This window comes from Sturnus vulgaris, chromosome 1 (assembly GCF_052056855.1).
Source record: "Sturnus vulgaris isolate bStuVul1 chromosome 1, bStuVul1.hap1, whole genome shotgun sequence".
NCBI classification, from domain to species: domain Eukaryota; kingdom Metazoa; phylum Chordata; class Aves; order Passeriformes; family Sturnidae; genus Sturnus; species Sturnus vulgaris.
Window position 1 is genome coordinate 40,780,681 of NC_142243.1, and position 23,749 is coordinate 40,804,429.

Consider the following 23,749-nt stretch of genomic DNA (forward strand, 5'->3'; position numbering starts at 1 on the left):
GCCCTATTAACCTCAGGTTAGATTTAAAAAGGTAAAGCAAATACATCCCAGCAGAAAACCAGTGTTCATTTAATAACTTCTCTTTATTTTTCCCTGTTGGAAATCAATACAGTGCTATGGTAATTCACCAATTTTATCTTCAAACCATAATAACATATAGATCCAAGGAAAGAAAATTACCCTCTACATAAAAGTATAAAATTAGCAGCACGTGTCCTTACTATGATAATCAAAAATACTTAAAGTTGACCTCAAAGCAAAAGTAATTTGGTTTCTGCTCTTTTGTGTATCTTAATTATCTCTGGAGCGGATACAAAAAATTGTCTTTTGTTTGTTTTCTGCATTAAAAATGCGGATGTCTTCTGCCTTGGAAGGCTTGAGATCTAAGACTTCACATAAACCTGGAAGTGACTTGCATAGAAGGGAAGGATTCTTACGGTTTTTTGGCCTTGAATATCACGCAAAAACAAATGTACAGAGCACTAGAATAAAAGGTCCAGAGAAAAAGGATTATGCATATTTACCACTGAAAACCAGGCAGATGAATTCACATGCTTGATACCTATAGAAAACAGATGCAGTTTGGATTTTTAACCTGGAAATTACTTATGTACATTTATTTTCAGGTAAGTCATGGACTTACTTATGCACTTGACAGAGCCTGTACAGTTCCTCCACATTATTTTGGTAGACCTAGCTCCTCCATCTCTTCTGGTAACAATGCATATTTATTTATTAGCCCTTTCCACCAGATTATGGTGTGTGCAATATACCAAGATTGTTGCTTGGTATACACGTTTTTCTAATGAACACATAGCATTCTTCAAGGAAAAGAGAAAATGAAAGAAAACTGTCACACTCTTTTGAGCAGAGTTGTGTTTTTAGAAAGGATTTACAATTAATCTAATTATTAATTCATATCCCCTATTTTCTCTATCTAACAAATTTTGCAGTAGACGTTATTATTCTTGCATTTTTTTAATTGGTTGCTAGCCAAAAATTTTGTTATTGTCTACTTTTTAAAATAGGAAAAAAGCTGTGTTCTAGTATTTCCAATTATCTTGCAAATAATTGCAACATGGTCTCTAGATTCTTACACCAGCACACATAAGGTACCTTATGTGGTACCACAACGGTATTCTACTTTATCAGTGACTATTTTTTTATAAAACCTGTGGTCTGTAACAATACCTATTGAGAAGCCTAAGCCTAGATTACCAAATAAAATAATAGCTAATTTCTGCAGATAGTTCTTCCCTAGGAATAGAAAAAATCCTTTCTTCTCATCCCAAAACCAAGGGAAGAATTAGAACTTTACCCAGTAAAGCATTGTCAACACAAGTTTAACCATAAATATGAGTAATATATTGTAAAACAAATGCTTGAAATTTAACCAAGAACTGAGAAATGCAGGTGTGCTGCTGTTGTAAAATTTGCATTTCTAAAAAATTTTGTTTCTCTCCCACCCTGCTTGTGTGTCATTTTCCCATTCTTATTTAAACCTCCAATGAAATAATCAGACTGCACAAAGACCAGTGACACCTCTGTGCCGAATCCCTCTGTGGCAGGAGATTGTTAAAACATTCCCTGAAAGATCTACTGACGTGATGTCCCCTGACTGTCCAAACGTAACACCATGCCGGCACTGCATCCTTGTGCTGGGGAAAGCTCCCTGGGAACAATACCTCGGTGCTCGCAGGCAGGAGGCTCTGGGTGACCGTTGAGTGCACTCGGATTTTACAAACTGTCATATGGCGAGATAGTGGTGGGTTTCAATGCCGGCACCTATTCAGTCAGCGCAGATGAACTAGAATCACCATTTCAGTTATATCATAGCTCGGGGCGAGAACATGTCACCCTCTTTATTTCCAGCTCGAAACAAGCTGCTTAGGCAGATGCTAACTGTGGTCCTCCCTGCCATGTTCTGTAGAGTGGCCTTTGTCTGGGTTAATTGAGCCCCCACTCCATTTAATAGGCTGTTGAAGTCTTATTGAAACAGAGCTAGTGCCGCAGGTTAAATACATTGCAGTGCTCTTGTTAATCCCCTCATTAACGGAGCTGTAAAGCTTGTTGAGAGCTGTGAGTTTGCATATATTATCAGAGAGTTCTTCACTCAAGTGCTATCAATAAAATGACAAAGCCAGTTTGCAAATAGTGAAATCAACAGTGACACAAAGCTAGATACCTTAAAAAAATAAACAAGTTAATAACTGATAAATCTAATTTTCACACTTGGGGGATAAAAAAACCCGGTTGAAGAATCTTCTTTTTTTATTGGATAAATTTAACACATGAATTATACAAACTCAATTACTTTCCTTGAGCAAGAGAACAAGCAAGAAAAACACCACTTCTTCAACAGGGGCTTCTGGCAGTGGTTTGGCTGTGGCTGTTTAGAAGTAATGCAATGAGCCATGCACAGACTAGCTGCACTTACAAAACTCAAAGAAAACAAATGAACTCATAATACAAAATAAGAAGTGAACTTAGATATAAAATACAATGGAACGTATTGAGAAAACCTCATATGGTCTCCAAAGGAAAAAGAAGCCAAGTAGGTCCTAGAAAAAAGGAGTATTTAGCATATCGGGGCTCTGCTCTCTCACACCTTCCAGGAGGAGGAGCAGGAGAAAGGACTCTCCCAACACATGCACAGAAGGATATGTCTGACTGATGAACAACAAAGAAATAGGACTGCGTGGATGATGTTCACTAGGAAACAGGACAGGAAAAAAACTCTGAGCTGGACAGGCAGCCGGTAAAAGCAGGTGAGAGCAGAGCCAAGCTATGGTGCTGATGTTGATCTGAAGCAACAATCTTCCTTGTTCTAAGACAGAACTACATGAAAATATATTTTCAGAAATCCATAGAAAAGCCTGTAAGTAAAAGCAATGACTAACATAATTGAAACTGAACTATAGTAGTTGCAATGTTGTTTTAGTGCTGTTCCACTTTCTCTTTCTGTCTCTGATCAATGAATGCATATATTTTAGAAAACCCCAGTACGGTAATTTCAGAAACTTGATTGCAACAGCCAAGGCCTTTACAGATACTTTCAGAAACCATTTTTCTTATACATGACATGAATGTCTCTGGTTGCCCCCGATTTTCCACTTCTTGCTCTGACTCACTGGCTTATAAGAAAACCTGATTTGCATTCTTTTCTTAACAGTCTCACCTATACAAATAGCTGTAATTCTGACGTGGATCTTCTTTAAAAAACTCTGGAATAAAGCATGGGCATGATTTGCCCATGCATGCTAAGAGTCTACCCTCTCCATGTACACCAGTGACTGGAATAGATGATGACTTTATTATAGGCAACTCTTCATGGTGTAATGAGAAAACGAGAACTGTGTTTTCTTGGAGACTTTCACAACTTAATCCTGAGTGCTTTGTTCTGGGAGTGAATATTATGCTATTTCTTTCCTAATGTGGTCTCTCTCTCTCTCTCTTTTTCTACGTGATTTTTTGTTGTTGGGGTTTTTTTTGTTTGTTTGTTTTTTGGGGTTTTTTTGCCTTTTTTTGTTGGTTTGTTTGTTTGGGGTTTTGTGGTGGTTGTGTTTGTTTGTTTGTTTGGGGGTTTTTTGGGGTTTTTTTGTGGTTTGTTTTTTTTTTTTAATCCAGAAAGTGGGAGTTTGGAGTTGTTTTCAGGGTTTTTTTTCTCTTTCTTTACCAGTATGCATTATGTCCATAAACTGTATACAATCTGATGTAAATGCAGAATATTTCTTTTCCAAATCACCAGGGTGCTATATCTGCACAACAAAAAATTCTGAGAAAAACTGGACACAAGATGATAATGTGCACCTACAGCCCAGAAAGCTAATTGCATCCTGAGCTGTATTCAAAGGTGGCCAAGAAGTCTAGGGAGCGATTCTCCCTCTCTGCTCTGCTCTCATGAGACCTCACCAGCATACAGCTCTGGGGTGCCCAGCACAGGAATGGCATCAGCCTGTTGGAGAGTCCCATAGCACGGCCATGGGAATGGCCAGAGGGCTGTGAGGAAAGGCTCAGAATTGAGTTTGTTCCACCTGGAGAAGAGGTGGCTCTGGAGAGACCTTATTGTGGTTTTTCAATATATAAAGGGGACTCGTAAAGAAAGATGGACAGGGAATTTTTACCAAGGCATGTAGAGCTAGGTCAAGGGGCAGTAGTTTAAAGAAACTAAATTCAGATTGGCCATAAGGAAGAAATATTTTACAATGAGGGTGGTAAGATACTGTAGCAGGTTGATGATAGAAACTTTGGATCCTCCATGCTTGCAAGTATTCGGTCAGGCTGAACTGGGCTTTAAAGCATTTGATCTAGTGAAAGATGTCCCTTGCCCATGGTATGGAGTTGGATTAGGTGATCTTTAAAGGTTTCTTCCAACTCAACGATTCTTTGATTCTAGAGAAATAATATAAAATTGGCAAAAGTTGGTCCTTTCATTTTATCTGAGTACTTAAAACTTTTTTTTTTGTAGTAGTAGTTATACTTAAATAGTAGTAACATAAATGGTAATTCTGTCCAGTGCACTTGGCTTTTGTTCAAGTTTAACTGCTATGATCATGGTTTTTTTTAATCACATCTTAAAATTTAATCAACCTGAAGCAATTATGACTCTCTTGAAAGCAATAATAGATAACATAAATACCTTGTTATGTCCCCTATTACCAAGGTCTCATAAGCCAGTTTTTAACATCAAATATGTAATGCTTATATATTGCACTCTTTTCACCCAAGTTAGAAGCCATGTTGAGAGAAAAGGTGGCCACAGTTAGGAAGCTGAACACAGTACTTGAGAGTTGGCAAGTCTGCAAGTCTTGCAACGAATGATGTTAGGTTTTGTGGGTCTATCCACTCTTCAACACAAAGGGTGCTATATTTAACATCCATACCACAATGATTGTTTCTTACTGGTTGAATCACTAGTCACCTAACTGGAGATAGTGCTAATAACAGCTTCAGCTGGTTTACTCCAAGAACTCACTGCTTGCCTTGCCATGCTGGAGACTTACTGTCATTTATGTGGACATGCCTTTACTAAGCTTAAGCCACATAAAATGTCTGTATGCCCATGCTCCTGCATAGACTACAGAACAAGTAGCAGGCTGTTATTGAAAACTACATTAGTCCCTTAGGCATTTCTGTGAGACTGCAGTTAAGAGGAATCTCTGCAGTGTTTTCCACAGCAAAAGGTATTCCTCTTCAGTACAAGTCAACCCAACAAATTGTTTTACACTAAACTTAGCAAAATGCATTTTAAAATTTTCTTTCTTGTATTTTTTCATTATTCATATAAATGAAAATATTAATATATTCTTCTCTCCATTCTCAAGGTCATCCGTAAAATTAAAAAACAAAAGGAAGGGATGACATAAGTGGAGAAAAGGATCCTTCATTACCTGGCATAGTGGTTGTGAGTTGCCAGCCATTTCAATTTATACAATTGCTGGCAGCAGAAGGAACTCCCTTCCTTTCTATGAAAAGTATATTGTTTAATAGTATTTCTATTAATAATTAAAGCCTTTGGGTTGCAGCAAGTGATTCCCAGAACACTCGCCAGAATTTGCATTTCTTGATCACAATGAGACTGTCGATGAATGTAAGCCAACAATTTTTAATGGAATTTCCTTTATTTCTTCCTCCTATTTACCTCTCCGGAAAATATTCCACTAGAAATATTTTTCACTGGCTCTTTCAAATATTGAGCTTATAGGCAGGCAGTGGCTAAATAAATATAATACTGCTAGCATGGGTCCAATGAATAACTGTCCATCTGTACAAAGCTTGCTTTGCTCCCCACGGATCTAAAATGGCACCTGTTAAACAACACACAGATGGGTTTTATGTTTGCCAGTTCATCTAAATAGGGATAGTCGTCTTATTGCTGGTGATCCTTGGCTGGCCATAATGCTCAAAAAACCAAGGAAAATTTTGGCATAGGAACACTATTAACATACTTTAAAAAATATCTGTTTACCTAGATTTCAGAAAAATAGGTTTTATTTAATTTTTCCTTACTACTAGGCAAAAGCTCTGTGCTTTATCTGAAGGGGGGAATACCTAGCATTAATCAATAACTCAGCTTGTGAGTATTTCAAAAAAATCTCTTCAACCAGCATCTTCCCTTGGAGGTTACAACAAGCAAAAGAACATTGTCTATTTGACTTTATCTAACCTACATTGTCTTTCCTGTCTAGAGAAGCCCAGGTGATATGATATCACTTTGGTGTTGTGTTCTACTATCATACACCAATGTTTTAGTGCTCAGAGTCTACTCACTCACCCAGCTAACATCTAGCCTTCCACTGCACACAGTTTCCATAATCTTACAACATGCAAACATTGTCCTCTCAACTCAGTGCTGTACTTCAGCTAAGCAACAGGGATTTGGAGGCTGTGGTAACATGTTCACTTTTTCTCTCAGTCAGTCAAGAGGAATATTTACTGGGAAGAACTTGATTGACAAAATAATTAATTATTAATTTATTCCACAGATTTTTAGTGTAAACCTTTAGGAGTCTTCGCTGAATTTCCCGTGTAGCTTGCTAGGAGTAAGCTTTCACAGTAATAGCATAGGACAACAGTTTCACTTAATATCCCTGCCTCTCAGTACCAACCCTTATCTCTCAGTACCAAAATGTCTCATAAACACTAATATCCTCGCTTGCTTACAGAGGGGGATGTTGCCTTCCACACTTGGGTTAAACATATGCTGAATTGTGCTAATAATCTTTGCAAAAGATAGGTATTTTTGATAAGTTTGTTGGTTGGTTTGTTTGTTTTGAAATTGCTGTAGCTTTTATTTCTATACACAGTTGAAGAAAAAGACTTGTTTAGAGCACATTCAAACATATAATCAAGAGAATTAGGACTACTTTCCTGTGTAGCCTGGAGTTTAATTTGTGGATGTTGTTCCACAAATGGAAGCTGTTCTTGCTTCACAGCTTGAGAGGTTTCTGGCCATTTTTGAGGATACCATGGTCAGAAGATCGATCCAAATTATTTTTGTATGCTCCTCAGGAACACTACCTAAGTTGAGGCCGTGTTTTAATGAGTTGCAAACAGTTGCTTTTGCACATTAGAAAGAGAAGAATTTCCAGGTTGTACAGAATTTACATACACCAGAAAGAAAAGAGAGAAAGAGAGAGAGAAAGAAAGGAAAGAAGAAAGCAAGGTAAACAGCAATACTTATGTTCAAATGAACTTGAAAACACAGATGTAAAATTAAAGTTATTTCAGCACCTTTGCCCCTACAGAGGGGAAATAACTCAGTGAACTTTTCAGAACATTAGAACACCAGCCTCTCTGCTAAGCTGTTTCCCTCAAGGAAAAAACGTTCTGATGACATTGACTGTGTGTAGACTGCAGTTTTTAAGAAAGCCTTAAGACTGATTTAAACAGTTACTTCCCCCTGCTTGGGTGTTGTATGCCCCATGGGCACTTTGAAGTTCCCATGCATGATGATGGATGAATTCAGCTAGACAGTCCTCTGGATTGTTTTCCTTCTAAAAGCTTTTGAATTATCTCAGACAACTCAACTGAGAAATCAACTATTTCCTCCTGTGTGATATGAAAATGTTTCTAAAACTACAAATTTCTTTTAATGTTTTTTCCTTAAAAAGCTCAAAGAAGGCAATCCACAAGTTAGGTTTAGTAATCCACAATTTTGATTTTCTGGTATAAACTCCTGATCATTCAGAAATTGAGAGGGGAAACTCATAGGGACAGTCTTCCACTAACACTATAACCTTGGAGAAAAGGTGAGCTGTCTGCTAGTATGCTGAGCACTCAGACCAAGAATCCCTCATTAGCTATCTCTCCATAAAATCAGCAAAGAGATTTATTTGACTAAACATTGAAAAAAGAACAGTCAGGAAAAAAAAATCATGAAGGAGAATGAATTAATGAGGTACCAGGTCTTCACTTTTGATATGCTAGTTGTTGGCTCTGTAATGAAATGTGTGTTGACCACTTGTACAGGAGGAGCTCACTGCAAATAATTTGTCTTGTCATATACTGTGGCAGCCACAAAATTATACATATTAGCGATAGTGCATGAAACAGGGATAACAAAGTTTTAACTGTTCCTAGCCAGGTACTGCTCCAGACCTGAGCACCCCAGCAGAGCTTGTTACATCAGCTCAGCACAGATGACAAGGCCTTGACTCCTCATCTCTCTGTTTCACTTGACCAAACGTGTTAATAGAGCTAATGCCATCTCATTTTCTCACTTCGGTTCTAAAGAAGGTGACCAGACAACGAGTGTGAGGTCATTTTGGAAAAAGGAGGACTGCTGAGGTAAGGGTCATTGAAGAGGCAAGGTGCAAGAGTTCAGGATCTTGCCTCCTGGGAAAGCTGAAGTTTGCACTCTGATTTCTACATTTTTACAAATTCCTTGTCATAAATTATACCTCCAACTTTTTAGCCCATTTATCTTCTTTGCTGGAGTTCATCTCTCCCTAATTCAGTGAGTAGGGAGGAATGTTCAACATTTGCAAAAGACCATGCAGTTGTGATTAGAGAATCGTAGGTAGAGCACATCACCATTATGGCCCATAATTGTCACATATAATGCAGTGTCCTCTTCAGAGCTAAGATCACTTTCTTCTGTAGAACAGAGATGCCTAAAGTTCCTGTAACTGCTAACAGCTGCAAAGCAAAGCTGCAGCTAGACAGCTGTAGGGAACAATGTCATGAGCTGTTCTTCTATGCTCCTAGACAGAAGCTGCAATTAGAGTTCTGTGGGAGCTGTCGTAGGAGCGCCTCTCCAACAGGAACTCCAGGGGGATAAATCTACTTATTCTAGAATCACTTTTCGACAGCAGATTTGTCTCTGCTCATAATTAACCATCAGACCAAATCCCTCAAAGCTCAATGATCCCCAACTGTCTGCAACAAATTTTTCCTAGTTTTACTCCTTGTTTGCTAACTGCACATTCCCAACACCTTTGCTTATTCTGAGTTCCAGTATATCTAGGTATGTGTCCTGAGAGAAAAGAAAGCTCTATGCACTTGTTTCCAGAAAAGTTTCGTGGAAAAGTCAAGTTAGATTCTTCCACTGTAATAAGAAGCATATTTGTTTTATCAAAAAGGCCAGTCTGGGTCAGGATATGCTACCTGAGCATTCAGGAGTCTCTGCTCTAAATCCAAAACAATCTAGCAGAAAAGGGAAGACTTCTGAATGCAGCCGTCATCCCCCATGTGCAAATACTCACCATCCCAGGAGCAGAAGAGTAAGATTGGCCACTTTGTGAGAGTGCCAAAAAGACAGAAGGCCATCTGGTGCTATAGACTAATCTAAAAGGAATGAAGTCAATACAGCCTGGTTGGTATACAGTTCATAAGGCTCCCAAACAGATTAGACCCTGTCCCGTTAGTCAAGACACACTGGACATTACCTTATCTGCACTAGAGAAGCAAGCACTGACAAGCTGTAAGAGACAAACTGGCAACAGGGCCTTCAGAAAGAGCAGAGTAGGAGGCAGATTGCAGATAGATTTGCTTGGGATTAAGAATTTTGGGAAAGAAAGTGTCTGAATGTATTGGACCTAGCTGCAAATTGGTGTGTGTAAATTCCTGCTTGTCATAACTTAAGATGTGTTACCATTTGTACAGGTAGTTCAGAAAAGTATAAAGTTGTTATGAAGATAATATGGGAAGAAAAGGAGTAAACTGTGAGATTCAAATCAAGAGAGTAAAAGGTGAGTGCTAACACATGCAATCACACCAGCATATCCCAAAGTCTCAGTGGTCAGTAGTGTGCATTGCATTAAATGTGATAGGACCATGTGCTTACACAAACATTCAGTACTGAAAGACAGGATATTTATACACACAATTTTTACTGTCCTGAGTGGGAGAACAGGATTGACTGCCATACTTGAGGGCTGAGGGACAGTCAGTGTTGCACAAACAGTTAGATGAAAGAGTGGGCAGTCACCCAGTGACTTTCAGACAAATAGTTTGCTTTCAATAACTGGCAAATTATTTGCATTGCTGCCTTTAAAATACTTAGAATAAAATGAGATCTATAGATTGTGACCTCTGCAAAGCAGCTAATTTGTAAAATTTCTTTAAATTAGTCAGTAGTATAGCAGGTAAGAGAGGGCTGACATAAATCATGAAGTTCTCTGGTCCTTTGTCCAAAGCTGGTAAAGAGAAACTAAGTGGGCAAAGTGGAGAAGGCAGAGGAAACAAAGTGGTCACACAGATCAAAAATGGGGAAGTAATAAGAAACAAAAAACAAACAAACAAAAAAACCACCAACACAAAACAACAACAACAAAAAAGGTTGCTATGGCACGAGGTTATCTGTGGTGTGCCACAAGGTTCCATCCCAGGACGTCTGTTGTTTATCAACTATCTGGAAAGTGTTTTGCTGACATTCCAAAACTATTCAAGTAGATGCAGACCAGAGAAACTGTGAAAAACTTTGAATGTCTTAAGCAAGTTCAGTGAATAGAAAACATGATGGCAGATGAAACCAAATGCTGGCAAGTCTCTTTGGAACACTTTAAAGGAAATCACTGGAACTGCTCACTTTACTGGGTTCTAAATTGACTGTACCTCAGAAAAAGATTCAACAAACACTCTACTAGATCAAAAAAGACCATTATTCATGAAGAAACAGTACTAGAAAAATCAAGCAGTTAGTGGGCTATGCATAAAATACAATGGTAATAGAACAGAAATAAAATTATGTATGTCAATGTATTGCAACCTAGTTAACTAAAAATCTCTTGTCATCCGGAACACTGCACAATTTTAATTACCCCTATCAAAAAGGTGACAGAAGAATTAACTGAGATAAAAAAATAGTAGAAACACACTGACAGACTCTCCTATGTTTGCCTTAGACAGAAGGCAATTAAGTGGGAGCACACAAAAAGAATCACAATAACAAATAACACGTTCTCAGTATAAGAACAAGGGAGCATCCACTGAAATGGAAATTTAGTGGCAATTTCAGCGCGGCAATAGGAAAATCTTTCACACAAAGCAAAATTATATATAATTATAATTATAATGTTAAATATTACACAACAGATAATTTCAACAGCCAGCAATTACAGCTTTTGGAAGCATATCGTTCTACACAGTCAACCAACTCCCTGGCAATATACTGCCAGACTTCCTGCAGTTTCTTTGACACATCTAGTACTAGCTACTGCTCAAGGTAGAACGATACACCTCAGAGCTGATTTAGTCTGGACACTACTATGAGTAATTACTGGAATAAAAATGATTAGTACTGTATATAGTTCATATTGACATTGAAGCTATCAGTTGAATGACTTTATTTCAAAAGTTTACTGCTTGATCTGTTTCCACTGTTGTGGCTTTAACCCCAGCTGGCAACTAAGTGCTATGCAGCTGCTCACTCACAAGCCCCACCTCAGTGGAAAAACCTATGGGTTAAAAACCGTTTAATAATGACATAAACTAAAATATAATAGCAACTGCAACAATAATGATAATGAAGAAAGAGGGAAAAAAGAGGAATAAACCACAAGAAAAACAAGTTCTGCGAACTACAATTGCTCACCATCTATTGATCAATGCCCAGCTTGTCCCCAGGCAGAAACTGGCACCTCCTGGCCATCTCCCTGCACTTTGTATACTGGGTGTGGTGTTTTGTATTATGGAATATCCCTTTGTCCACTGCAGGTCAGCTGTCCTGGCTATGCTTCTTCTCAGTTTGTTGTGCAGATCCTTCCTTATAATAGAGCATGGAAAGCTGAGAAGCCCTTGAATTATGGTAAACATTACTTAGCAACAACTAAAACATCAGTGTGATATCAACATTATTCTCATACTAAATCCAAAACACAACGTGTCAGCTACCAGGAAGAAAATTAACTCCATCCTATCTGAAACTAAGGTACCACCTATTTTAAACTGGAAATAAAAAGCAAGTAAACCAGAAGTATTGAACCCTTCTCTGTCCCATTATTTTTCTAATTTGTTGTAGAAGAAGTGTTGTAAATTCCCTTTTCTCTCTTAGGCGTTTGAGCGGGGGAGATGCAAGATATTTCTTTTATCGTTAAGTTGCTACTATTGATAGCAGATAGCTATTTATGTTACACATTCACTTCTCATGCTTTCACTCACAGTTACCAGTCAGAGCAACAGTAGGGACAACAACTCCACTGTATACTTGGAAGTTTAGGACCAATGCTGAAGCATTGATGGCTTCCAGGTGGTAATTCAGAGTCCCTCAGAGAGTCCTGCTTCATGAGGTGGGCACACAATCCTGTATTCTTTTCATCCAGCTGCCAATGTCTCCCAGGACATGGTGCAAGTTATACAACCCACTGTTAACATCAGCATGTTCAAGTAGCCTTTTAGGAATTTAGCAGACTCAAGGTGCCCTGAGTTTACTGGTTGTTGCAAATTCAACATGACTACTTGTCTCCAGATCTTATCCTGAGCAAACTTTCAGTAACTGCCTTCTCAGCACCTACTTTTCCCCTCCTTGGCTTGTAGATAGTTAGCTACCAGAGTTAACACAGACTTATGACAAAGTACTGATTCAATCAATCTTGCCTTGAGTTTTGTGCCAAGGCTTATGAGTAGAAGCAGTGCAAAGTCATTTCTGTCCACCAAAGCTAATTCTTTTACAGGGGAACTTGCTGCCTCCACATGTATTATTCAAGTGTGGATATAAGCCAGAGTAGAAAAGGAGCAGCTGAAATGGCAGGAGAGGGTGGATCTACCATAATCTTTTTTTGCAGAAGTGTCCAAGTTTTTCCTGAAAGTTATGTTCATGGCATGTCTTTAAAGTCTATGGTATTAACACTCAGCCAAAACACTGTGTTACAACACATCCTATAGCGCAGCTTCCTTTAGTCACATCTCCAGGAGACTCCTCTGTGAAACAATTTATAAATGGATATAATGGTTCATATCATATGTGCCAACGTAGTATATTCAACAGCTGTGGTTCTTGCTCCACAAATGCTATGCAAAGTAATAATAATAACAGAGATGTCAAAATATATTAATAGTACTAATCTTTGCCAGCAACTTGGGCTTTATGTTGCATCTTGCTTTAAATATCTCTGCATTCATTAAGGCCTTCCCGCAAAGAGCAGGAAGTCTTGCTTAAATTTTACACAAAATCAATCAGAATCCATCAGAATAATTTAAGTTTCTGAAGGGCCAACCTATAGGCTGCCTGAAAGATCAACACTGAGACCTGACTTTTAAGTTGGACCAAGTTGCTTAGAGCTTTGATGGATGCTGTTCTGTATGTCACTAAGGATGAAGATTCCACGATTGGTCAGAGCCCTATTCCTGCTCTTCCTTCATCCTCACTATGCTCTTTTCAACAGAGGCTTCTCTAATCGTCTTTCTGACTCTTCAATAGATTTGCTCCTGCATGTCACAGAATCACAGCACAGCTGACTTAGGAAGTGACATCTGAAGGCCACCTTGTCCACTGCTCAAGCAGAGCCACCTAGAGTTAGTTGCCCAGGGTTGTGTCCAGATAACTTTTGAATATCTTCAAGAATGGAGACACCACAACCTCTGAGAAGCAGAAGCCTATGCTTCAGTCAATGCCCAGTTCCCCTCTGAGTGAAAAAATTATTCTTTATGTTGAAAGGGACCTTCCTGTGCTTCTGTGGGTGTCCAATGCCTCTTGTGCTATCTCAGGGCACCACTGGAAAGAGCCTGGCCCCGTTCTCTCTGTACCTTCCTTTCAGGTTTTTGTATACACTGGCAAGATCTCCCATATACATGGGTAACATGCATACTATAATGAAGCATAGATCCCCTAATATGTCCATATTTTCCTTGTACCCAGTGCCTCAAAATGGAAACCAGCTTCCACAAGGAATTTTAAAGGTACCAAGTAGTGGGGGACAGTAATTTCCCTCAGCCTGCTGCCCTGCTTTACTAATGCAATATGGGGCTTGCCTTCATCAGCACACTGTTGACTCATGATTAAGGATCTGAATGCCACATCAACATTTCTATATACAACCACTTAGACACTAATAACTTAAACACCAAAATCTTCCCATTAACCCACATACATCTACTGGAAAATCCCTGGAGCTATTAAAAAAATAACTATAGCACATGGGCAAAATTTGGACACATCACATATTATGATGAATACCAAATATAAAACTTGTAGTTTTTACATTCCTTGGATTGCAGTGATGACCTGCAACAATTACAATCATGACTCACAACAAATTCAGAAAATAACCCAACTTTGAAAATAGCAGTGCTTTACTATGTACTAAGATGTATTAAAGAAAAAAATAACCAAACAAATTGTCTGTGGGTTAACAGACTAATAAGTGGTATCTTCTTTCAGTACTCTGTCATGTTATATGTGCATCCACGTGAAGTTTCCTCCTTCAGAATGACATCCAGGCAGCATCAGTCCTTGAGAGACATGCAGGGATTCAGTGTAGAATCTGCCTTGGTCTATAAAGAAGGAAGAAGACAGCTCTGCTGTTGGTGCCTTTTAGGAAATTGAGTAGGAGAATCAGGCCTGTAAATTCTCCGCATTGAGAAGGATGCTGAAGTTGCAGAAGCAGAGACTGAAGCTAAGTCTGCAAGGAAGACAGTTCCTGTGTGATCATGTAGAAGAAGGGGGTAAGAATTGTTGATGATGCAGGAGGAGAAGATATAAAGAGAGGAACATCTGTAAATATTCCCAATATATGGCTTCCAGAGCAGAGACTGGCAAAAAACAGATGTTCCTTCTCTGATTTATTTATGAATTATTTCATATGCAAATCTCCTCCACAGTAGGAGGAGGAAAATGGAGGCAAAATCAGGACTGTGGTATGAGATGAGGAGGAATGATGTGGCAAAAAGAAGACACTATTAAAACAAGCATACACTGAATAAATATATCCTATGCTATGCACACGTTCGAAGAGGTATGCAAATCAGACCAACAGAAAAAACTTTGCCATGCCATTCCAAGTTGTGCATCACCTTTAATGTAAACATGAGCCCACAGATGTATAAAAAGGAATAGGGAATTTCATCCCTGATCTTTTGCTATATTCTTTTAGCTATTAAGTCAACAGATAAGTAACATTTTCCTTCATCATGTGTTATAAACACTGGTTCCCAGTTCTTTAAATTCTTTTCAAGAAACTGAAGTGTGTACTTCATCATATTGGTGGTGACATTAATCAGTGTGTACCAGACATAAGTAGTAGGAACAGATAAAAATGAACAGCAGAAATATAGCAACTTAGTCAAAATCCTTATCCATGTTTTTGAGAGTAAAACTTTTCCTGTAACTGCTAACAAACAATGGTCAGCAAGATGATATCCCCAAGGGTTTATAAATTTGGTTGGAATTAATCTCAATGTATGTATTTTCAATTCTATTTTATATGTTTTTAAATGTATTTTCAGAAAATAAAAGTACAAGCATCTGTGTGCTTTTTCCTTCATAGATTTAAAACACTACCTATGCAGGTCACTTCGGAGATCAGCAAAATTCAAGGAGTGAAAAAATGTCACATTTAATTAGAACTATGAAGATAGCAGTGAAGTACACTCCTCCAAAGCTGTTGAGACAAAATTGTATACATTTCATACTACTTTAAAAATGGCTGTATTCTGAGGTAGAATGGTATGAATCCAGGGCTGTCCACTGAAGTTATGCTGGTGTAAACTTGGAGAAGCTAAAATTGAGGACTGCCTCAAAGCACTTTCATTCTGTAATTCTCTGGAGAGTAGGTTCCCAAATAATATACATTGGAATAAACAAGAAAATAACTCTAACTCCAGCTATAGAGTTATTTGTGATATATAACCACAGGAATGAAACCAGAATCCTGTCCTCAAAACTGCAAATATTCCTGCTGAGTCTCTTTTCTTGTGATGGAAACAGATGGTTGGATACATCAAGGCCAGATTTTAATCTCAGCTGTAATCATGTAAGTCTAAAGCTGTTTTGCTGAAATCTTTGCAGGGGCTTGTTTTCACAATAGAAAGTGGTCAGTGGCTTAAGGTATTCCCAAACCCTGGCTTGTTTTCACTGGCATACTCTCCCCTCAGGGATTTGGGTTAAAATAAAACAATTAATAAAACATGACTTTTTCAACTTGGATCAACTCCCTGATTTAATCCACAAAACTGACTCACAGCCACTTGCACCAGGACAACTTGGAGGGTGATGTCCTATGACAAACACCAGAGCAATTGGGACAGGAATACTATTTAGCCAACAAACATGAAGCTGCAGCCTCAGGAGGTTAACAATGACCAGAGGGCTAGCACAGTGATGTAAAGCAAGAACTCAGGCTAGGAAAGGAAGAGAACAAGTCAGAGGTTAACTTTGATAAGTTAGAGGTTACTAAATTACATATACCCGGTGAAATTCACTATGGCCTAGAGCTCATCGGGAACTGAATAAAGTAATTTAAACTCATTAGCAATTATTTTTTACAACCTTGAGAATACAAGGGGTGCTAAAATAAGCAACCAGCATGCTGGCTTGCACAGGCAGAAAGAGCTGAAAATTATTTTAGCCCAATATAAGTGTATGCTGTCAATGGACAGGGCAGGCATACTTTGTCTCACATATCTGTACACCTCTCTAGTGTTAGCACTGTTATTTTTACTATTTTCAGCTGTGTGGTAAGCCAAGTCAAGGGACCAGTTATCTGAAAATTCTTCCCACTCCCTATTTACGCCACTCCTCAAAGCTGCATTAGTTCTGATGGAACAAATCCTTAATTTTACTTAGTGTGCTGCCGTGTGGACACCAACGGCATGCAAGAAAAAAAGAACAAACAAATGATATGCAAGGAGGAAAACAGGACAACCCAAGTTTATTTTGGTAACACAACCACGCGATCATACCTAGCAGCTGGCCAGCCTAACTCAGCACAATTAATAATCACATACAAGTCTAGGATCTAATAAAGAGAAAAGTAACAGCTATGATACATTTGTTAAGATTAAATAATGTCAGGCAAATATAATTTCCATCTATGACAAGCACCAGACAAAGATAGAAGCAGTACCCGTGTTGTAATTAAATGTCTATGTTCCGCCACTATTTTCTGCAACATTCTTGTAAATCAGGTAAGGCAGCATGGCCTGGACAACTAACAGCTAGATGGGCATACTTTGTGATTAAAGTTAGAACACAGAATTATGAATCTGCATGTGAAATATGAACACAATTAAATGAAAATACCACCAACATAGAGGCATTTCAACATTTTCGTACGGGAGCAATATTTTAGCATAGTTAGGAGCTAGAAGCAACAGACTTTATTTATACTACTTTCAGTTGTAACAGAGACATAAAGACTAAAAACCTGACAGAATTATATGTTCTGTATTAGCCAGCTGGCATTGTTTTTTTTCTTGGCTTATAATTCATTTGTCTTAGAACTGTGCCATTGCTGGTATTGCTTCCCACTGACTGAGATTATATCAATCACATCCCAATGGAATGCAGTAGGAATTAACCAAAAAGAGTCAACATAGAAGTAGGACTTCTGTTTCTTCCACAATAACTTACTTAAACTTCATGTTTTAAGCAATAACTGAACTGACACTGGAGTCTACTTCTATAGCTATATATTTGATTATATAGAAAATTACTTACACTTTATGGTTTAAATAAGACTTTTGAACTGTTCTAGTATTTTAAATTATTTTAACACATTTTGCCTTTCATACAAATAGCCAGTTTTTTCTACTAGCATTTAAAAAAGCCATTGTCATTGCTGTATTGATCTGGCTGATATATTTATCCACTTAGAAAATTAGTTCTTCCACTTAAACCTAGAGTGAACCCACAGAATTCTCCAATCACTACATTAGAAACCCTTGTATCTGAAAATGCAGAATATCTTCTGGAATTGATATGTATGTTCCAAATCTGTGATATGAGTCTGATTATCTCTGCTTTTTATACTTCTCAAAGGAATTTCAAATAATGTCTGTTTCTGTACTTCTTAATTTTCTCTCCCTCAAATAATTCTCCATAGCCTTTCTGTATCAGGACAATTAAAGCTCAGTTTATTTTTGTTTGTTTCCTTGTTAAGTCATCACTTAAATTCTAATTCCTTTAACATGGAATGTGTCAATCAGTCATTTTTGTTTCATGTCTGCTGATCTGTCTTGGCTAGCAAGGAGTATATAGGCCATATTTGACTTCAGCACTATTTTAAGGTCTATATAACGGTCTAAAGCTATTTCATCCGATTTATCTGTGAATCCACCTACATTTAAGCATTTTGCATATAAAAGCTGAATTTGAGGGAGTTCTTTTAAACCATAAGTATCTCTACAGTAGCAGTTAAATATTCTAAGTCCCACAGTACATTAGAAAAAGAGAGGAAAAATATCAAAAACTCCCCTGAATATCCCACTTCACTAAACCTATCAGCAATGCAGTGCTCTAGCTACCTTCCCCATTGGTTCCTTTGATAAATTCAGTAATCTGCAAAGCCATGACACAAACCAGTTGAGAGTAGCTAGAATTACTGTGCCTAAGAGAAAGATGCCCATGAAGCATCCACAAAAGGTATAAGATTGACTAGATCTAATATAAAATTATATATTAGCAACTGAACACAGCATTGTGTTGTATTTGCGTTAATCTTTGAAGAGGGACAAGCTACAAGATAACAAAAACAACTAGATGAAGAGATTTCCACCAGATTTGTAAGTATGTTGCTCAATATCTCTCAGATATATAAAGGCTTTGCAAAATAACGTTTTTATATATGAGCATGCTAGACTCAGCAGAGAGACAGTGAATGAAATCATGACTCACATGAGATGTATTCAAACTGCTTTGAATCAATATGTCTCTGGCAGGTTGTCATGTACCAAGCAGCTTTCTCACTAGGGTTGCTGTATTAAGTCTGAGTCATTTGTTGTGGGTGAAGTTTTGCATATGAAACTACCTCCAGTATAAAAAAAATAATGTCTTCAATATGAAATCACAAATAAGTAATATGTACCATTCCTTTCAAAATATGAAGTTGTTTATTTTGTACTGGTGCACAGTGTTCTGTGTGATATAAACCAAATTAATATAAGGCCTGACAATTCCATAGGGATTTTACAGTGTGAAATGATACCCTCTCTCAATTATAACAGCTATATGAAAATAGCTTTTCTTCACTATTTGATTTTGCACTGGTGTGTGTAGATGAGGAACCAAATCTTTTCTGGGTATTATTTAATATAATCTCTTTCTACCCTGCAGATACTCATGGGCTGAAAGTTAAAAACCCCTTTGGAGACCAGAGTAACTATGGTAGCAAAACTCCGGGTCTATCCACATCCACAGCAAACAGAACCTGCAATAATTTCCTGTGGTACAGTGCTGAGTATGGTCTGCAAACCCCTTCCATTCCATGGATCAGAATCTGCACAGAAGACTCACGGGAGTGCAAGCTCTGACTTTCTCAGAGCAGGTGAGCTCTCTTACAGCTGCATAGCAGGGAAACTGAGAGACAGCACATGGAGCTGACACAAGATGGGTATCGATGCCAGGTCAAAAGCACAACTCCATGTTGATCAGATGTTACCCAGCCACAACTAAGTGTGATTCTCACAAAGATGCCTAAGCACACTTATGGTGTCTCCTTTACTAAGGGCAAAAAAATGGATGAAACCCAGCCCCTATTGAAGTCAGCTGGAGCTTTGGCACTGATTTAACTGAATCAGCATTTCACCCTAGAACATCTCTGTCACAGGTTAGCAAGGAGATTCAGGAGCTTTAAGCCTCTGTCATCTCTCTAGTCTTCATTTGGCAAGAAGTTAGACTCAGTCTCACAAAGAACTGCACCTGCAGCATATGGCTGGCACCACAGTTTCCCACCCCGTTCCACTGACAGCTCTAAAGAGACCAATTCAGCAAAATATTATTCACCAATTACACCAGCTTCTAAGGGATTTACTTGGAAAATTAATGACATACACCACCTCGTAGTCAAGGCGTTGATGCTTCTGCTCTCTCTTTCCTTTTACCAATGTTGCATCATTCTGTGTTGCATTATGAAAAGAAAAACAATCTTCTGAATGGTTTTCTACTTATCAACTTGCCTTGCATTCTTTCACTTCAACTAATGCCAGCAGAACTGCTATTGCCGATTTGCAAGGCAATATGAAGTTTACTGATGAGCATTTTACCTTAAAGTACCACACAAATCTCCCATAAAACACTGCTTTAGCAGAGTCATGTTTCAGAATCCCAGGATTTCTCCCCCACACCTTTTTTTTTCTTGTTAACTGGCCTATACAATACAGCATTTTTTTAATCTTGTGATTTCTGGTGTCTCCTACAAATGAAGACTGTGAGCACACTGCTATTTTTATGTTGCCTGAAGCCAAATAATTGACAATTATGTTGCACTCAGCAATTATACTGCACTGTGTTACCTTCCAAGGGCTGTACAAACATTAGTTGGGCTTCATAAGTGTCAGTTTTTACAATTTAAATCAGGTCATGCCTGGTTAGTACTTTGAATAGAACCCTTCCCTCCTGCCTCCCCAAATCCCAGAAATTCAGAAAGGAAATATTTGAGACATCCAGAGTACTATCCAGAAAAGATGAAACAATTTCAGAATGCAAACTTTCAGAATAATAAAAATACTTTCATTTTGCTGGAGTTATACAGAGCCTGGTTTTGCCAATGCCATTTTTAAAAGCTTTTTGGAACAGTAAAAAGACTATGTTTTTGTATGGGAAACCAACATCAACAAGCAAAATGCAAACAATAGATTAAAAATGGGTTAAACCCCACCCCTATCCCCCCAAAAATACCAACATCGAGAAGAGAAGGCAATTCACTTCACTGATTGTTTTTCAATCAACAGTTGTTCTTGTAACAATTCACAATGGCATCACTTTCTGAGCACCAACAACAAGTTGGAAGTATGCTAATGCCAGCACAACCAGGTAGCCTCTTTGATGTGAAGAACAAAACCAGCATCTGACCAAATAACAAGTTTCCCCAACATTTTGGATAATGGTATCAGTGCAATATTAATTAACAGTAAGGTTTTCGGGCTTTTTTGCACTTGAGTTCTTTACAATTGAAAATGATACAAACACAAGGATAGGAAAAATGCAGTAGTGTTCCTAGAAGCCCATCCGCAAACCCAGCTATTTTAAAATAAGCACATTTTTAGAGTTATCACAGGAAATTCTAGATTTTGCCTTAAAAAGCAATTCAGACTGATGGCAATTTATCTCTCCAGTTATTCATGTTTAGTGCATGAAACTTGTGCCATTCTCTATACACCTAATGCCATACACTTCAATAAACAATGAAATGGTTAATGAAGTTGACAGTCAAGTTAATGGCATTAGATCTCCAGGCTGATGCTGTGATGAGATTAATGGGGCATTTCTGATTTCTCAGAGATACCACTGCAAGCTTGCAGAAGAGTAAAAGCTTCATTACAGTGCTTGGTATTTGGTTTCTGGTTTTGCCTTCTGAAGTCTCCATAGAATTCTAGCACTGCCAGATTTTAAATTGATAAGGGTCACATATAAACTGGAAAAGAAGGGGATGGAATTACAGAGTTTTTCTTTGTAGCAATACGATCAAGTTCTCAGTTGTTCCAAGGGGTTTTAATGTGAATGAGACTGAAATCCTTACAGCTGATTTTTGCTTTAATGAAAATCTAAATTCTGGAGCACAGATGGCAGTCAAAAAAAAAAAAAAAAAAGAAAAAGAAACAGCATGACAACCTACTGTAAGGCAAGTCATTCCAGTCCTTGGATAAGGATCATTTAAAAGTGTTTTCCAATACTGCTATATATTACTATCAGTTCCATTGCACCAGGAAGTGTGATGAGACTAACAAATAGCCTTTACGTGAACTGAACCATTTTCAAATGAAAATTTCTATGCAGCTGCAGTTTTTTATGGTTTCTGGGGTGTGTAATAAGCTCATTTAATTCCACCATGTAGTTATTCTGTTTTATGATTTTATTTTATTTTATTTTATTTTATTTTATTTTATGTTATTTTATACAAAGCTGAGTTAAAATACCAGGAACATTATTTTGCCTCTTTGAAAATCTGAACTAAGAGGTGTGAAATTCTGCCATTCTTACTCAGTTGTTACACTTTCAAACTTAGAGAATTCAGTTTTTACTTTGCTTCAAAAACCAGACTTGTCCAAACCACTTGCAATCACAAAGTTTTCCAGACACACAGGTTGGAAAACTAAAGTGCTTTTAACAGCTGTGTCCCAAGTTCAACATACAGCTCTCTGCGTGCCTTGTTAGCCCTGAGGAGGGAAGCAGGGACTTCAACATTTTGGCTGCGCCTTCCACTGTTTGCCTTTTGCTGTCACAGCGGCTGCTGCTACTGTTGCTGTGGATGACATCTGATGTTGACATCAGACTTTTGGGAGATAGAACAGACTTTCAATATCTGTGCTCAGTCAGTGGGAGAAAAAGCCTTCACAAGAGGCATCACAAAAGGAGAACATTTGCTCCTCCTCCTCAACCTTCTATCACCCTCTCCTGCAAACACTGAAAAGCTTCAGATGAAAGCAGGCTAATGAGTCACCCCTGAGCCTCACTTCTAATTAATTTATGCTCTATCTTAAAGGAGTGTCTCTGCAAGCACAACTAATAATGTCAACAAATAATTTGTATTTTGCACAAAAGTCGTATTTATTGAAGTAATTCTAAATATTGTAAGCAACCAACTACATACTGACATTTCTTATGTTGTGAGCAGAGAAGGACTTGTAGATGACATGATGGTTGGAGGCTGATGAGCACAGATATCACAAAATGATGATTTTCAGTTCTCTGAGAAATAGGAAGGGGGTCAACAAAACTGCTGACTTGGACTTCCAGAGAGCAGATGGTGGCCTGTTTAGGAGCCTGATTTACAGAGCCCCTTAGGAAGCAGTCCTGAAGGACAAAGGAGTCCAGGAAAGCTGGACATTCTTCATGAAGGAAATCCCAAAGGTGCAGGAAGAGGTTATTCCCCGGTGCCAAAAGATGAGCCAGCAGTGGAGAAGACTGGCCTGGCTGAACAAGGACCTGGTAATTAAGAGAAAAAAGGAGAGCATATGACCTTTGAAAGGAGGGGCAGACAACTCAGGAGGATTACAGGTATATTGTGAGGTTATACAGGGGAAAAATCAGAAGGGCCAAAGCTTAACTACTGGCTTTGCCACAAATCTGTCTACTGCCACAAAAGACATAAAAAATGTTTCCAAAAATATATCAGCAAGAAAATGAGGGCTAAGGAGAATCTCCATTCTTTACTGGATGTGGGGGGAAACACTGACAAAGGATGAGGAAAAGTTTGACATATTTAACGTCTTCTTTGTCCCAGTTATTAATAGCAAGACCAGCTATTCACTTGGTACCTAGTCCCCTGAGCTGGAAGATGGGGATGGGGAGCAGAATGTAGTCACCATAATCCAAAGGGTAACATTTAGTGACCTGCTACTCTACTTAGATATATGCAAGTTCTGGGGCTAGACTGGATCTGCCCAAGGATACAAGGGGAGCTTGTGGAAATGCTTATCAAGCCACTCGTTTCCCAGCAGTCCTGGCTAAGCAGGGTGGTTCTGGTTGACTGGAAGTTAGCAAATGCAAGGCCCATCTACAAGGTGTTCTGGATGAGGGATATGGGGATCTACAGGTCTGTCAGCCTGACCTCAGTGATGGGGAATGTCATTGGTTCATGACACAGTTGTCATACGTACAGGAAACCAGGAGATCGGGCTCAGTCAGGATGAATTTATGAAAGGCAGGTACTGC

The 23,749-nt window shown here is 38.4% G+C and overlaps 1 long non-coding RNA gene across 4 annotated transcripts in view; it reads right to left on the bottom strand.

Moving 5' to 3' along the window:
- LOC148225168 (uncharacterized) overlaps window positions 1-23,749 on the bottom strand; it is a 160,161-nt gene that overhangs the window by 73,132 nt on the left and 63,280 nt on the right. Inside the window, exon 7 of one of the 4 annotated variants that reach the window (XR_015803538.1) lies at window positions 16,846-23,020. The exons of the other annotated variants lie outside the window; for them this stretch is intronic. This is a non-coding gene — a long non-coding RNA (uncharacterized LOC148225168). Of the gene's footprint in view, window positions 1-16,845; window positions 23,021-23,749 lie in introns of those variants that run through there. 4 annotated transcript variants of the gene reach the window in all.